Consider the following 14,349-nt stretch of genomic DNA (forward strand, 5'->3'; position numbering starts at 1 on the left):
ATTCGCAGTTCTGCATCAGACCTCTAACTCGTTTCCTTAGTCTTGGTCAGCTTGAATTTAAGCCACGAGCCATGCTTCTACTGTATAAACGTCTAGAGGAATCACAAACTATTTGAGAGGCCATCATCCCAGGGGGAACTGACAAAGTCTATCTCTAAACACCTAGCGCAGTCTCTCGAGAGACTGTCAGAAAACGCTTTCTCCGTTTGTGTTGCAAGTAAGTGAAAACGCGGGCTCAACCCAGAGCCACTTGGCAGCAGCAGCACGTAAATACTGTTTCTGTCACTGCACTACTGATACCGACGTTAGCCTACTATACCATGTTCAGCCACCGCTGGAAAACGTACTGCTCTAGTACCGAGGGCCGACTTTGAACAGGCACACGCGTCAGACATGGAGAGCGACGAGGAGGGGATTCGAACCCATGCGTGCAGAGCACAATGGATTAGCAGTCCATCGCCTTAACCACTCGGCCACCTCGCCGAGGAAACCGGGCTGTCCGGACATGAGTTGGCGCGCTCCAGATTTTCTTTTTCTTTTTTTTCCCTCGTACTCGAGGGTCATTTTCCTGTTCCACATGCAATTTCAACATCTTCCTTGGGAGATGTCAAGCCAGCAAGCCACTGCTGTGCTTCAGTGGCCGGTGTGGAGTTCAGTGGCCCTGTTGTACACGGAAAGCACATTGAGCTCCTTGGACATGAAAAGTTCCAGTTAAAAGCCATTTGTCATCCTTTCTCTTGGTGTCGATGTTGCTATTGAATGTAAAGGTGGCAACTTGCTCAGCGAGCAGGCGGAGCGCACAGCGAATGCAGATGTGTCTGAGTTGTGTGTCCAAGTGGCTGCAAAAGGACAGCGCTCCTGGCGCGCTGTGGCTTAGTTGGTTAAAGCGCCTGCTTAGTAAACAGGAGATCCCGGGTCCGAATCCCAGCGGTGCCTTTTTTTGTTCTGTCTTCTCGAACAGGACTGGTCATTATGGACAACCGCCTACGGCTAGACTTAATTAAATGCAAGTATTCATTTCCTGTCTTGAACGACTTGTTTTTCTTAGAATGCAACTTGCAAAACATGAAATGCAAACCTTGCTAATCAGCGCTCGCGGCTGGAAAACAAAAAAGAAGTCAGCAATGTTTTTTCTTTAACCTTAACCCTGCTAATGGAGAAGAGTTAAACGACCGAGTCTACGCAGCTTAAACGGTCCGCACGTCGGGTTCTTAGCTGAAAGGGTGGTAAATCAGGCTCACCCAGTCCTTAATCTTTTAAAGAGGATAAAAAATTGAACCTAGTCGCCACATCACATACATCCTCTTCAATGATAAGAAGGTGACATCTGTCCTCGCTCCAGAGTAAATCACACGTTGAGGGCATTTTTTTTCCACTTTACCATGAGTCGGGCTCGGCTGCACAGAGGCGAGAGCAGAGCAATGAGGTCACGGGGACAGGGGAGTCACACGCTGGCGGTTTGAACACGCGGAAGATCACTGAGGGATCTACAGTATATGGACCCTCTGTGCGCCACCCGTCCAAACTCTGGACTCTGAATCCTGCCATCCGAGTTTAGATCTCGGCGGAACCTGAGCCGCAGTTCCTTCTTAAAACGTAATCTGGTGAGCATTTCTAGAATCGTACTTGTATAGATGCAGCCTTTAATGTGTTGCTAGGTTAAAATTGATGACTTCTTGAACTTCAGTAGGCAATTGCCCTCTTGATTTCGGATTTAATTGCTTTACTACAGGGGTGCTTTTATGATGACAGAGTCATGTTCAGGTACTTTGCTGGATGGAGGAAGCTCATTTCGGACTCTGTGATCTGCTCACCTGGAAAGGTCTGCTGTACTACTACAAGAGAGAAGTAGAGTCTGGAAGAAGGGACAATTTTATGATGCTTTGGAAGAAAGTGTTTTTTTTTTCTTTGAAATCGAAATGAATCAGAAAATCAGTGCAAAGGACAAACTCTTGGTTTGGTTTAAAGAGATATGGTTTTAAACAGACAGAATGTAGAAAACAGGTGTTTCTCACTTTTGGAAAAGAATGGACCGGGGGTAATGTTTTACAAGTTACAGTGCTGAGCTCACTGGGTTACAGTCGTGCAGTGTGACGCCAGTGGCGCAATGGATAACGCGTCTGACTACGGATCAGGAGATTGTAGGTTCGACTCCTGCCTGGCTCGGGTCACTTTTAAACGCATCCGGCTACTCCCTAAGTAGCCTGTGCTACTTACTGTATGTGGGTGTAATCGTACCCAGTACGAGATTTCCTTCATGTAAATGAACTGCACCTGGGCTCAGTACGGTGCTGAGAGCCCAGCGTTGCTGTTCTAATTAGCACGCACTGCATCGGCTATGAACCCGAACATTTCAATTATTCCGATCAGTAAGTCAACACGTAGTCCACATGAAAGGTAGAAATATTCTCTTGTCTGTCTCTTGTTTGTATATAACTGAATGTCCCTGACAATGTACTGTTAGTTTTAATTGAAGAACGGCATTTGTGTTCAAATATAGCAGACAAGTTTACGTAACTGCTCATGCGACACTCAGTTGTAATTAGTCAAGAAATAAAGTCGAACAACAGCTGCGGGTTTGAATGTGAACGTATCAGATTGCAGCGCCTTTTACTTCCATTGACAAATGATAGAGATTCGAAGAGAGATCCTTCAGACCGGCAAGCAAACCCACGGCTTTATCGGTTTTCTATCTAGGCAACGTTGGTGTCTGCAATAGCATAAATGAAAGCGCGATGCAATTTCTGTGGCTACATTTGTTGCACTTCATGCACAGTAAGAGTGTTTCTAACACCAAATAAAAACTCAACAATTAGCGATCACGCCTTCTCCTCAGTTAACCCACTGAAACCCTCGCTGATAAGAGTTCTTTACTGCGTGCTTTACGAGCACCTATCGTGTCGGTTCTTTGAGCTTTATTGATCCGGTTTTCAAAGGCATAAGTAGAGCACCAGACGTGCGAACGCAAAATGTGTGGTTATCTGAAGAATTGATTTCCATGGCAGCGGGTCCAAGCGATTTAGCGCTTTTATAGTACCAGAAAAGGAGAAGCGGCACTTCGCCTCTGCCGCGCAGGCACACTACAACGTGCGGCAGACGCCGTAGTCGGCAGGATTTGAACCTGCGCGGGGAGTCCCCAATGGATTTCGAGTCCATCGCCTTAACCACTCGGCCACGACTACGGCGAGCTTGCGGCCGCCGCATTCCTCCTATAATCTAACACGAGTGCGAGGTGGCTGGGGAAACCTTTTCAGAGTCGCTCCCCGTTAAAAAAAAATACCTTTGACAAAATACGTGCCGGCAGACAGACACGCCTCCGAGGGTTTAAGGGTGGCTTCACGTTCAAAGGATAAAGTCTCCCCGTCCGGATGTCAAAATGCAACTTTGGCAGACAGAAAAAAACATCAACAAACCACAAATGTGGACAAGGATTTTACAAGCTGCACCACACTGCACTTTGAAAAGCATTTACATTAGTGTTAGACGCAGGAATTGCCTTTGATTTACGCGCTTACGAAAGCCCTCAGCTCCTGCAGTTGAATATAATGCTGTTACGTGTCGAAGCAGTAACGTACGTCATCCTTCCACTGCAGCACGGGGAATATAGGGAAATGAGCACACGCTACGAATCGTCTCAATCACTCCCTAGAGTTGTAAGGCGCATTGAAGGGTGCACCGCCATCATTAATCGTTGCGCCTCTGTGAAAGGAAAGCTCTTGAGCAGTCTTTGAAACAGCTCGGATGAAACACTTGATTGCTTCCATGTGCATCTGGAGTTCATTTCTTATTTTCACTTCACGCCGCCCAAAGCAATTCTAAAACAGGAGATTCGCGTTTGGGAATGCGCCTGCCCTACAAATAAAACAGGTCTACGGGTCTGAAACCTGCTCCACGGAAAACAGTTTTGTTGCGCTTTTGATCAAAGGGAGATTCGTTGTTCTTACTTTTTGATGACATAACACCCAAAGGGGCTTCTTTGGAGCTGGATTCCAACCAGCATCCTAAAGTTTCTTGGCGGTATCCTTTACAGTTCTCTGTTCGGTCGACAAGGGACTGAAGGGGGCAGCTTTCCTCACACATACAGTGCAATGTACTGTAGTGTTCCCGTTCACTGAATTCGCAGTTCTGCATCAGACCTCTAACTCGTTTCCTTAGTCTTGGTCAGCTTGAATTTAAGCCACGAGCCATGCTTCTACTGTATAAACGTCTAGAGGAATCACAAACTATTTGAGAGGCCATCATCCCAGGGGGAACTGACAAAGTCTATCTCTAAACACCTAGCGCAGTCTCTCGAGAGACTGTCAGAAAACGCTTTCTCCGTTTGTGTTGCAAGTAAGTGAAAACGCGGGCTCAACCCAGAGCCACTTGGCAGCAGCAGCACGTAAATACTGTTTCTGTCACTGCACTACTGATACCGACGTTAGCCTACTATACCATGTTCAGCCACCGCTGGAAAACGTACTGCTCTAGTACCGAGGGCCGACTTTGAACAGGCACACGCGTCAGACATGGAGAGCGACGAGGAGGGGATTCGAACCCATGCGTGCAGAGCACAATGGATTAGCAGTCCATCGCCTTAACCACTCGGCCACCTCGCCGAGGAAACCGGGCTGTCCGGACATGAGTTGGCGCGCTCCAGATTTTCTTTTTCTTTTTTTTCCCTCGTACTCGAGGGTCATTTTCCTGTTCCACATGCAATTTCAACATCTTCCTTGGGAGATGTCAAGCCAGCAAGCCACTGCTGTGCTTCAGTGGCCGGTGTGGAGTTCAGTGGCCCTGTTGTACACGGAAAGCACATTGAGCTCCTTGGACATGAAAAGTTCCAGTTAAAAGCCATTTGTCATCCTTTCTCTTGGTGTCGATGTTGCTATTGAATGTAAAGGTGGCAACTTGCTCAGCGAGCAGGCGGAGCGCACAGCGAATGCAGATGTGTCTGAGTTGTGTGTCCAAGTGGCTGCAAAAGGACAGCGCTCCTGGCGCGCTGTGGCTTAGTTGGTTAAAGCGCCTGCTTAGTAAACAGGAGATCCCGGGTCCGAATCCCAGCGGTGCCTTTTTTTGTTCTGTCTTCTCGAACAGGACTGGTCATTATGGACAACCGCCTACGGCTAGACTTAATTAAATGCAAGTATTCATTTCCTGTCTTGAACGACTTGTTTTTCTTAGAATGCAACTTGCAAAACATGAAATGCAAACCTTGCTAATCAGCGCTCGCGGCTGGAAAACAAAAAAGAAGTCAGCAATGTTTTTTCTTTAACCTTAACCCTGCTAATGGAGAAGAGTTAAACGACCGAGTCTACGCAGCTTAAACGGTCCGCACGTCGGGTTCTTAGCTGAAAGGGTGGTAAATCAGGCTCACCCAGTCCTTAATCTTTTAAAGAGGATAAAAAATTGAACCTAGTCGCCACATCACATACATCCTCTTCAATGATAAGAAGGTGACATCTGTCCTCGCTCCAGAGTAAATCACACGTTGAGGGCATTTTTTTTCCACTTTACCATGAGTCGGGCTCGGCTGCACAGAGGCGAGAGCAGAGCAATGAGGTCACGGGGACAGGGGAGTCACACGCTGGCGGTTTGAACACGCGGAAGATCACTGAGGGATCTACAGTATATGGACCCTCTGTGCGCCACCCGTCCAAACTCTGGACTCTGAATCCTGCCATCCGAGTTTAGATCTCGGCGGAACCTGAGCCGCAGTTCCTTCTTAAAACGTAATCTGGTGAGCATTTCTAGAATCGTACTTGTATAGATGCAGCCTTTAATGTGTTGCTAGGTTAAAATTGATGACTTCTTGAACTTCAGTAGGCAATTGCCCTCTTGATTTCGGATTTAATTGCTTTACTACAGGGGTGCTTTTATGATGACAGAGTCATGTTCAGGTACTTTGCTGGATGGAGGAAGCTCATTTCGGACTCTGTGATCTGCTCACCTGGAAAGGTCTGCTGTACTACTACAAGAGAGAAGTAGAGTCTGGAAGAAGGGACAATTTTATGATGCTTTGGAAGAAAGTGTTTTTTTTTTCTTTGAAATCGAAATGAATCAGAAAATCAGTGCAAAGGACAAACTCTTGGTTTGGTTTAAAGAGATATGGTTTTAAACAGACAGAATGTAGAAAACAGGTGTTTCTCACTTTTGGAAAAGAATGGACCGGGGGTAATGTTTTACAAGTTACAGTGCTGAGCTCACTGGGTTACAGTCGTGCAGTGTGACGCCAGTGGCGCAATGGATAACGCGTCTGACTACGGATCAGGAGATTGTAGGTTCGACTCCTGCCTGGCTCGGGTCACTTTTAAACGCATCCGGCTACTCCCTAAGTAGCCTGTGCTACTTACTGTATGTGGGTGTAATCGTACCCAGTACGAGATTTCCTTCATGTAAATGAACTGCACCTGGGCTCAGTACGGTGCTGAGAGCCCAGCGTTGCTGTTCTAATTAGCACGCACTGCATCGGCTATGAACCCGAACATTTCAATTATTCCGATCAGTAAGTCAACACGTAGTCCACATGAAAGGTAGAAATATTCTCTTGTCTGTCTCTTGTTTGTATATAACTGAATGTCCCTGACAATGTACTGTTAGTTTTAATTGAAGAACGGCATTTGTGTTCAAATATAGCAGACAAGTTTACGTAACTGCTCATGCGACACTCAGTTGTAATTAGTCAAGAAATAAAGTCGAACAACAGCTGCGTTTGAATGTGAACGTATCAGATTGCAGCGCCTTTTACTTCCATTGACAAATGATAGAGAGTCGAAGAGAGATCCTTCAGACCGGCAAGCAAACCCACGGCTTTATCGGTTTTCTATCTAGGCAACGTTGGTGTCTGCAATAGCATAAATGAAAGCGCGATGCAATTTCTGTGGCTACATTTGTTGCACTTCATGCACAGTAAGAGTGTTTCTAACACCAAATAAAAACTCAACAATTAGCGATCACGCCTTCTCCTCAGTTAACCCACTGAAACCCTCGCTGATAAGAGTTCTTTATTGCGTGCTTTACGAGCACCTATCGTGTCGGTTCTTTGAGCTTTATTGATCCGGTTTTCAAAGGCATAAGTAGAGCACCAGACGTGCGAACGCAAAATGTGTGGTTATCTGAAGAATTGATTTCAATGGCAGCGGGTCCAAGCGATTTAGCGCTTTTATAGTACCAGAAAAGGAGAAGCGGCACTTCGCCTCTGCCGCGCAGGCACACTACAACGTGCGGCAGACGCCGTAGTCGGCAGGATTTGAACCTGCGCGGGGAGTCCCCAATGGATTTCGAGTCCATCGCCTTAACCACTCGGCCACGACTACGGCGAGCTTGCGGCCGCCGCATTCCTCCTATAATCTAACACGAGTGCGAGGTGGCTGGGGAAACCTTTTCAGAGTCGCTCCCCGTTAAAAAAAATACCTTTGACAAAATACGTGCCGGCAGACAGACACGCCTCCGAGGGTTTAAGGGTGGCTTCACGTTCAAAGGATAAAGTCTCCCCGTCCGGATGTCAAAATGCAACTTTGGCAGACAGAAAAAAACATCAACAAACCACAAATGTGGACAAGGATTTTGCAAGCTGCACCACACTGCACTTTGAAAAGCATTTACATTAGTTTTAGACGCAGGAATTGCCTTTGATTTACGCGCTTACGAAAGCCCTCAGCTCCTGCAGTTGAATATAATGCTGTTACGTGTCGAAGCAGTAACGTACGTCATCCTTCCACTGCAGCACGGGGAATATAGGGAAATGAGCACACGCTACGAATCGTCTCAATCACTCCCTAGAGTTGTAAGGCGCATTGAAGGGTGCACCGCCATCATTAATCGTTGCGCCTCTGTGAAAGGAAAGCTCTTGAGCAGTCTTTGAAACAGCTCGGATGAAACACTTTATTGCTTCCATGTGCATCTGGAGTTCATTTCTTATTTTCACTTCACGCCGCCCAAAGCATTTCTAAAACAGGAGATTCGCGTTTGGGAATGCGCCTGCCCTACAAATAAAACAGGTCTACGGGTCTGAAACCTGCTCCACGGAAAACAGTTTTGTTGCGCTTTTGATCAAAGGGAGATTCGTTGTTCTTACTTTTTGATGACATAACACCCAAAGGGGCTTCTTTGGAGCTGGATTCCAACCAGCATCCTAAAGTTTCTCGGCGGTATCCTTTACAGTTCTCTGTTCGGTCGACAAGGGACTGAAGGGGGAAGCTTTCCTCACACATACAGTGCAATGTACTGTAGTGTTCCCGTTCACTGAATTCGCAGTTCTGCATCAGACCTCTAACTCGTTTCCTTAGTCTTGGTCAGCTTGAATTTAAGCCACGAGCCATGCTTCTACTGTATAAACGTCTAGAGGAATCACAAACTATTTGAGAGGCCATCATCCCAGGGGGAACTGACAAAGTCTATCTCTAAACACCTAGCGCAGTCTCTCGAGAGACTGTCAGAAAACGCTTTCTCCGTTTGTGTTGCAAGTGAAAACGCGGTCTCAACCCAGAGCCACTTGGCAGCAGCAGCACGTAAATACTGTTTCTGTCACTGCACTACTGATACCGACGTTAGCCTACTATACAATGTTCAGCCACCGCTGGAAAACGTACTGCTCTAATACCGAGGGCCGACTTTGAACAGGCACACGCGTCAGACATGGAGAGCGACGAGGATGGGATTCGAACCCATGCGTACAGAGCACAATGGATTAGCAGTCCATCGCCTTAACCACTCGGCCACCTCGCCGAGGAAACCGGGCTGTCCGGACATGAGTTGGCGCGCTCCAGATTTTCTTTTTCTTTTTTTTCCCTCGTACTCGAGGGTCATTTTCCTGTTCCACATGCAATTTCAACATCTTCCTTGGGAGATGTCAAGCCAGCAAGCCACTGCTGTGCTTCAGTGGCCGGTGTGGAGTTCAGTGGCCCTGTTGTACACGGAAAGCACATTGAGCTCCTTGGACATGAAAAGTTCCAGTTAAAAGCCATTTGTCATCCTTTCTCTTGGTGTCGATGTTGCTATTGTATGTAAAGGTGGCAACTTGCTCAGCGAGCAGGCGGAGCGCACAGCGAATGCAGATGTGTCTGAGTTGTGTGTCCAAGTGGCTGCAAAAGGACAGCGCTCCTGGTGCGCTGTGGCTTAGATGGCTAAAGCGCCTGCCTAGTAAACAGGAGATCCCGGGTCCGAATCCCAGCGGTGCCTTTTTTTGTTCTGTCTTCTCGAACAGGACTGGTCATTATGGACAACTGCCTACGGCTAGACTTAATTAAATGCAAGTATTCATTTCCTGTCTTGAACGACTTGTTTTTCTTAGAATGCAACTTGCAAAACATGAAATGCAAACCTTGCTAATCAGCGCTCGCGGCTGGAAAACAAAAAAGAAGTCAGCAATGTTTTTTCTTTAACCTTAACCCTGCTAATGGAGAAGAGTTAAACGACCGAGTCTACGCAGCTTAAACGGTCCGCACGTCGGGTTCTTAGCTGAAAGGGTAGTAAATCAGGCTCACCCAGTCCTTAATCTTTTAAAGAGGATAAAAAATTGAACCTAGTCGCCACATCACGTACATCCTCTTCAATGATAAGAAGGTGACATCTGTCCTCGCTCCAGAGTAAATCACACGTTGAGGGCATTTTTTTTCCACTTTACCATGAGTCGGGCTCGGCTGCACAGAGGCGAGAGCAGAGCAATGAGGTCACGGGGACAGGGGAGTCACACGCTGGCGGTTTGAACACACGGAAGATCACTGAGGGATCTACAGTATATGGACCCTCTGTGCGCCACCCGTCCAAACTCTGGACTCTGAATCCTGCCATCCGAGTTTAGATCTCAGCGGAACCTGAGCCGCAGTTCCTTCTTAAAACGTAATCTGGTGAGCATTTCTAGGATCGTACTTGTATAGATGCAGCCTTTAATGTGTTGCTAGGTTAAAATTGATGACTTCTTGAACTTCAGTAGGCAATTGCCCTCTTGATTTCGGATTTAATTGCTTTACTACAGGGGTGCTTTTATGATGACAGAGTCATGTTCAGGTACTTTGCTGGATGGAGGAAGCTCATTTCGGACTCTGTGATCTGCTCACCTGGAAAGGTCTGCTGTACTACTACAAGAGAGAAGTAGAGTCTGGAAGAAGGGACAATTTTATGATGCTTTGGAAGAAAGTGTTTTTTTTTTCTTTGAAATCGAAATGAATCAGAATATCAGTGCAAAGGACAAACTCTTGGTTTGGTTTAAAGAGATATGGTTTTAAACAGACAGAATGTAGAAAACAGGTGTTTCTCACTTTTGGAAAAGAATGGACCGGGGGTAATGTAATGTTAAGTTACAGTGCTGAGCTCACTGGGTTACAATCGTGCAGTGTGACGCCAGTGGCGCAATGGATAACGCGTCTGACTACGGATCAGGAGATTGTAGGTTTGACTCCTGCCTGGCTCGGGTCACTTTTAAACGCATCCGGCTACTCCCTAAGTAGCCTGTGCTACTTACTGTATGTGGGTGTAATCGTACCCAGTACGAGATTTCCTTCATGTAAATGAACTGCACCTGGGCTCAGTACGGTGCTGAGAGCCCAGCGTTGCTGTTCTAATTAGCACGCACTGCATCGGCTATGAACCCGAACATTTCAATTATTCCGATCAGTAAGTCAACACGTAGTCCACATGAAAGGTAGAAATATTCTCTTGTCTGTCTCTTGTTTGTATATAACTGAATGTCCCTGACAATGTACTGTTAGTTTTAATTGAAGAACGGCATTTGTGTTCAAATATAGCAGACAACTTTACGTAACTGCTCATGCGACACTCAGTTGTAATTAGTCAAGAAATAAAGTCGAACAACAGCTGCGGGTTTGAATGTGAACGTATCAGATTGCAGCGCCTTTTACTTCCATTGACAAATGATAGAGATTCGAAGAGAGATCCTTCAGACCGGCAAGCAAACCCACGGCTTTATCGGTTTTCTATCTAGGCAACGTTGGTGTCTGCAATAGCATAAATGAAAGCGCGATGCAATTTCTGTGGCTACATTTGTTGCACTTCATGCACAGTAAGAGTGTTTCTAACACCAAATAAAAACTCAACAATTAGCGATCACGCCTTCTCCTCAGTTAACCCACTGAAACCCTCGCTGATAAGAGTTCTTTACTGCGTGCTTTACGAGCACCTATCGTGTCGGTTCTTTGAGCTTTATTGATCCGATTTTCAAAGGCATAAGTAGAGCACCAGACGTGCGAACGCAAAATGTGTGGTTATCTGAAGAATTGATTTCCATGGCAGCGGGTCCAAGCGATTTAGCGCTTTTATAGTACCAGAAAAGGAGAAGCGGCACTTCGCCTCTGCCGCGCAGGCACACTACAACGTGCGGCAGACGCCGTAGTCGGCAGGATTTGAACCTGCGCAGGGAGTCCCCAATGGATTTCGAGTCCATCGCCTTAACCACTCGGCCACGACTACAGCAAGCACTGTTATTGCTGCGTTCTTACTACAATCTCACATGGATCGCGAGGCGTCGGCGGAAACCTTTTTCAAAGTCGTTCTCCATTAAAAAAAAAAACCTTTCCAAAATACAAGCCTTGCAGACAGACACGCCTCAGAGGACTTAAGGGTGGCTTCATGTGGGAATGATAAAGTCTCCCCGTCCGGACAGGAAAATGGCACTTTGTTAGACACAAAAAAACAATCAACAACAGACAAATGTCTACAAGCATTTTAGAAGCCGCACTTGAAATAGCTCTTACATTCGTGTTAGACGCAGGAATCGCCTTTTTATTGACGCTCTTACGAACGCCATGGAAAGCAAAACAAAGCAAAGCAGAGCAGAACAAAACGAACAAAATAAAACCCTCACGTCCTGCACTTGAATATAATGCCGTTACGTGCCGAAGCGGTATTGGACGTCATCCTAGCACTGCAACCCGGGGCGTACGGTATATGGGAACGAGCACACGTCACGAATCGTCTCTAATCACTCCCTACACTGTAAGGCGCCTTGAAGCGTGCACCCTCAACATTCATCTTTGCACATCTGTGAAAGGTAAACTCTTGAGCAAACTCTGAACCAGACGCTCAAACTCCAGCTAGGATTAGGGGTAGCATTCCCATGCTACTTGAACACTTTGTTTACCCTCAGTGCTGGATTTTGGGAACTTTAGGACGAGTGGGACTTTTCTCCTATCTGTCAATTCGTTTTGTTTTGGAGACTCTTGGCTGTCTGTGTTGTACAGTGCAGCGTGAAGAAAACGTTTTCGAAAACCGTGCCGGCTCAAAAGTTGTAAGAAATCCTCTCCAGCTCTTTTAAGTCTCTTCAGTTTTGTCATTTAAAGTGAAACTAGATGTATAAATGGAGCCTCACTTATGCAAATGGTGAGGCTCCAGTTCGACATCTAGTTTCACTTTATATGACAGAAGTACGTCAGACTGCGCTGGACTGGGGGATCACTTCTGGTTATTTTTACCATCTTAAACATTTGAAATCCTCCGCTAGGCAATTGTGACACTTCATCTTAGCTCCACCTAGGACACTCTTCAATCTTCCATCACTTCTCTCTTCTCCCGCAACACTCTCGTCTGTCGGCAGTATGTGGCGTCTTTGCATTACCACCAATCTCACCACAGTAACGGGTTTTGGCAAGAGCGGAGGAGACTGCCTGGCCCGAACGGGGATCGAACCCGCGACCTTGGCGTTATTAGCACCACGCTCTAACCAACTGAGCTAACAGGCCTCGTGCCCGCTGTCTTCGCTGTGCTGCAAAAAATGGAATTCAGAGAAATTTCTTTTGTCCTTCTTTGAATAGAAAGCCCTGCGATTCAGTGTACGGGCTTTCTCGTGCTGTTTAATGGTTCTTGTATCCCAAATCCTACACTGGCCTGAAGTGCCCCCCCATTTCACAGCATTTTTCAGCTGATTTCAAATGTACCTAAAGGAGAAGCATTATTGAAGACCATCAATTACCAAGAGCTTTTGTCAAAGGTTTTGGTGGTCACTTTTAATGACCACAGAGAGCTATGACCTCGGATTTACATCTCATCCAAAAGACGGCGCCTTTTTACCACACAGCGTCTCCGTCACTATACTGGGGCATTGGGACCCGCACAGACCTCAGGGTGAGTGCCCCACCGCTGGCTCCATTAACACCGCTTCCAGCTGTAAGCTTTGCTTTTCCCTGTAGGTCACCCTCATCCGGGTACTGACCTGGCTCACAGCTTCTAAGCTTCAGAGGGTTTTCAGTTGCGAGTTGAAAGGGGATGCAAGTGATGGAGCCGCTCGCTGCAAAAGCCACTGCATTGGCCGGGAATCGAACCCGGGCCTCCCGCGTGGCAGGCGAGAATTCTACCACTGAACCACCAATGCACGCTGTAAGGGTCTCCAAAAAAGACGCTTTTTTACCACTCTGTGCTGGATGTTGGGTCCCAAGGGAACTTCTGGACGAGTGAGAATTTTCTGCTATCAAAATTTGGTTTCGGAGACTTTTGGCAGCCTACAGATGCAGCCATTCAAAATGCACGGGCGATACCGCATTATTTTGCGGTACGCTGTACGCAGTCTACCGCAAGCTACCGGTAAATACCGCGAGTTACCGTAAATTCTCCTATAATACGACAAGCAAAATAATAGTATCCGGAATTTCCGCAAGGTGGAGCTAATAAAGCTCAACCTCTCATGTTTGAGCTGTGGCCATCAAAGTCTTTAACGAAGATATTACTAATAGTATTAATAATGAATGACCTTGGACAAGCTGTAAGTGTAAACTCAAAGTATTGCCCTGGTCAACATTCTTTTTTTCATCGACCGTCTTTGTAAAAGTAACACTACAGCATTTCGCAATCACGCATTTGTTTCCAATCATGCAAAGTACAGTAATTTTTGAGAATCGATTCACCATGCCTTTCACATGCTCATAAAAGAGATTGATTTAGGAACATAAACATATTACCGTATGAAAACTGTACTGTATACAGTATGTATATGTATATTTAATGTCTTAACTGTGCCCGTTTAAGTATTGAATATTCATATCTAATTTTACCACTGAAGGGAAATCTTAGTAGCTGAGCATAAAAAGAATAGGAGCATACTGCAACGCGTGTGAAGGCCATAAACGATATTAATTTTGGAACATAAACATACAGTATATGGCTGGTCTTGGTACTTTAAAGAAAACATACACGAAACATGGTTTCATTATGACCAGAATCGGTCTTGAGATATTTTTAACTTGATTTACAGTATTTGAGAGGTATGTCTTAACACCGATACTACAGTGCTTAAGTACTGCTCACATATATGTTTCTAGGTTTATATTATGCATTTCATACGGTCAAATAACTTTTGAGCAACTAATAAGAAGCGCGAAACGGTATTCGTTTTAGTTTCGTTTTTGTGCTGGGACCCGTGGA

General features: G+C 46.1%; 8 non-coding genes across 8 annotated transcripts; all 8 read right to left on the reverse strand.

Annotated features, from left to right (window-relative positions):
- Nucleotides 1-401: 401 nt before the first annotated feature.
- trnas-gcu (transfer RNA serine (anticodon GCU)) lies at nucleotides 402-483 on the reverse strand. Its single transcript has one exon. It is a non-coding gene; the product is annotated as a tRNA-Ser (tRNA).
- Nucleotides 484-3,100: 2,617 nt separating this feature from the next.
- On the reverse strand, nucleotides 3,101-3,182 carry trnas-cga (transfer RNA serine (anticodon CGA)). The gene has a single exon. It is a non-coding gene; the product is annotated as a tRNA-Ser (tRNA).
- Nucleotides 3,183-4,516: 1,334 nt separating this feature from the next.
- Nucleotides 4,517-4,598, reverse strand: trnas-gcu (transfer RNA serine (anticodon GCU)). Its single transcript has one exon. It is a non-coding gene; the product is annotated as a tRNA-Ser (tRNA).
- Nucleotides 4,599-7,213: 2,615 nt separating this feature from the next.
- trnas-cga (transfer RNA serine (anticodon CGA)) lies at nucleotides 7,214-7,295 on the reverse strand. The gene has a single exon. It is a non-coding gene; the product is annotated as a tRNA-Ser (tRNA).
- Nucleotides 7,296-8,624: 1,329 nt separating this feature from the next.
- trnas-gcu (transfer RNA serine (anticodon GCU)) lies at nucleotides 8,625-8,706 on the reverse strand. Its single transcript has one exon. It is a non-coding gene; the product is annotated as a tRNA-Ser (tRNA).
- A 2,618-nt stretch (nucleotides 8,707-11,324) lies between these two features.
- trnas-cga (transfer RNA serine (anticodon CGA)) lies at nucleotides 11,325-11,406 on the reverse strand. The gene has a single exon. It is a non-coding gene; the product is annotated as a tRNA-Ser (tRNA).
- A 1,194-nt stretch (nucleotides 11,407-12,600) lies between these two features.
- On the reverse strand, nucleotides 12,601-12,674 carry trnai-aau (transfer RNA isoleucine (anticodon AAU)). Its single transcript has one exon. It is a non-coding gene; the product is annotated as a tRNA-Ile (tRNA).
- A 558-nt stretch (nucleotides 12,675-13,232) lies between these two features.
- Nucleotides 13,233-13,303, reverse strand: trnag-gcc (transfer RNA glycine (anticodon GCC)). Its single transcript has one exon. It is a non-coding gene; the product is annotated as a tRNA-Gly (tRNA).
- Nucleotides 13,304-14,349: the final 1,046 nt, after the last annotated feature.

The sequence above is a fragment of the Atractosteus spatula genome, chromosome 27, assembly GCF_055471065.1.
Source record: "Atractosteus spatula isolate fAtrSpa1 chromosome 27, fAtrSpa1.hap1, whole genome shotgun sequence".
Lineage (NCBI taxonomy): Eukaryota > Metazoa > Chordata > Actinopteri > Semionotiformes > Lepisosteidae > Atractosteus > Atractosteus spatula.